The sequence below is a fragment of the Myotis davidii genome, unplaced genomic scaffold, assembly GCF_000327345.1.
Source record: "Myotis davidii unplaced genomic scaffold, ASM32734v1 scaffold378, whole genome shotgun sequence".
In the NCBI taxonomy this organism is placed as follows: Eukaryota; Metazoa; Chordata; class Mammalia; order Chiroptera; family Vespertilionidae; genus Myotis; species Myotis davidii.
In genome coordinates this window covers 1,363,282-1,365,703 of record NW_006290631.1, presented here as the reverse complement: position 1 = coordinate 1,365,703, position 2,422 = coordinate 1,363,282, and positions in this window count along the sequence as shown.

Below are 2,422 nucleotides of genomic sequence, written 5' to 3'. Positions count from 1 at the left end.
ATGTCAAAATGATATATAAACAGGGGAGGAAACTGCAACCAAGGTACATGCTCTTGACTGGAATCAAATCTGGGACCCTTTGGCCTCAGGTCGATGCTCTATCCACTGGGCCAGTAATCCCCACTTAGACTTCTCCTACCTAAGTAATCTTCCTTACATTCCCTCGTTAATCTCAACTACATAAAAGAAACTGCAAATTGTTATTGTCAGGAGCATTTGAAATCTTGTGACCCAGCATATGTTGTCCTCAAATAAATTCTTATAAAAATCCTCTGCAGGTTTGGATGTTTCTTATGTCAACATAGGAATCTTAGGCCAGGGGTCTTAGACTTCTCCTACCTAAGTAATCTTCCTTACATTCCCTCGTTAATCTCAACTACATAAAAGAAACTGCAAATTGTTATTGTCAGGAGCATTTGAAATCTTGTGACCCAGCATATGTTGTCCTCAAATAAATTCTTATAAAAATCCTCTACAGGTTTGGATGTTTCTTATGTCAACATAAGAATCTTAGGCCAGGGGCCAGGGAAACTTTCCCTGAAGATGGGGCACAAGCAGATAGCTGAAGTTGGATAAGAGTTGGCATTAACTAGGTCAAAGGCCAAATCTTGGGGCTTTAGAATGTCCAGTAGAAATATAATATGAGTCATGTATGTAATTTAAATTTCTCTAGCAACCACATTATAAAAAGAGAAAGGTGAAATTAACTTTAGCATTTTATGTTACTTAATTCTCAGGATATCCAAAACATTGTCATTTCAACATTTAATCAACATAACAATTATGAATGCAGCATTTTACATATTTTTTTGTTCTAGTCTTTGCAATCTGGTGTGTCTTTTACACTCGGAGCACATCTCATTTCAGACTAGCCACATCTCAAGTGCTGAGAGCCACAGCGAGCTTGTGGGGACTGTATTAGACAGCACGGATAGAGAAACTGAAGACAAGGCCAGTGCGGCAGGAAGTCGAATAGAGAGAAGGAGGGTGGGGGCTCAGCCCACTGGTTTTACCCCTAGCAGTTGCTCCATCAGCATCTAGTGATTAAGTCATCTTCTTAGTTGTCAGCAATACAGCCTCTGGCTCCTTTATGCAGAAGAGGAACTCATTGGAATGATAATGGGTAGCAACCACAATCTCTGCAGGCCAGAAGAACCAGGCTGGGCAGATACTCAGGCAAACTGATCTGGTAGTGACCCCACTGCAGCTTAGAGAGCCCACTGGCTACCGCTGCACTGCCCCCTGGGCAAAGTGGAGTGCTTCCAGTCTCGCTAGCTTCCAGTTCAGGGTTTGGTTTGCTGAGTTTAAATGGGAGCATTCTAGCTGCAAAGGAGGCTGGAAAGATGTGTGTTTGCTTTTTAGCTTCTATGGTGGGAGCTGGGCTCCTCTAACATAGGAAGGGGTCTTCAGATGCTGCTCAGCCAGAAAGAATGACCAGAGTCCTCTGCTAGAGTAGCCCGAGACCCTGACATTTTGACTGCAACACAAACAGAAGTTTCTGCAGAAACTCCCTGGGCAGGGGCTTCCTCCACCAGGAGGCTCCCCAGATCTCCTGGTAGTTCTTCTGGAAAGCATGATGCCTAACAAGCAGTTCACATCATGCATTACTCTGATGCTGCGAGTGCAATTTCATTATGTCCTTGGAACGTTCTCACATGGTATTTTAATGTAGAGACACCGGAGGGCACTCCAACCAACCAGCAACAACTTAGTGGTTTCATAAACTTGGCAGTAAAAAAATGGGTGCTGAGCCCTGGCCGGTGTGGCAGTTGGTTGAGGGTCCCCCCCCACGCATCTAAAGGTTCCCTGTCAGGGCACATGCCCAGGTTTCAGGTTTCTCCCTTGGTCAATACCTAGCTCCCCAGGGGATCGCACTGACCCCTGTCAACCTGTCAACCCCCTCCCCCCACCACCACCACCACAGTGTCTAGTTACGGTTCTGGGGACTATACTATGGCTTTGAGCAACTCCTAACAGAGGAGGAAATTTTTGACTCACAGGTTACCCACGGCCTCAGCTACGGATGACATGGAGACATAGAACCGAAGGCCTTGTATTTAGAGGCGCATTGGCCATATAAACCTAGAGCAGAAGAGAGAGAGAGACCTGATGGTTAAGAATTCCTTCAAACCTGCAGCCTGGCCCCACGACTGCTTTCCCATTTGTAAAATGTCATTCACCATCCCATAAAGTGGATTGAGTTTTACCCTAAGAAAAATTAAGCCAGCCGACCTGCCGCTTGCTAGTGAATTACAGCACGTCGGAGGGACAAAGCGCACTGGCCGGCTGGAGAACGAGAGTAACGAGGCAATAGGTCCGACCAGGACCGGCTCCCCCGGACCGGTTTCCCCGCACAGATCGTCCTGGCTGGGGCCCAGACACCAGGGAAGAGGGGCGCGGGGCTTGCCGGGGCGCTTTTCAG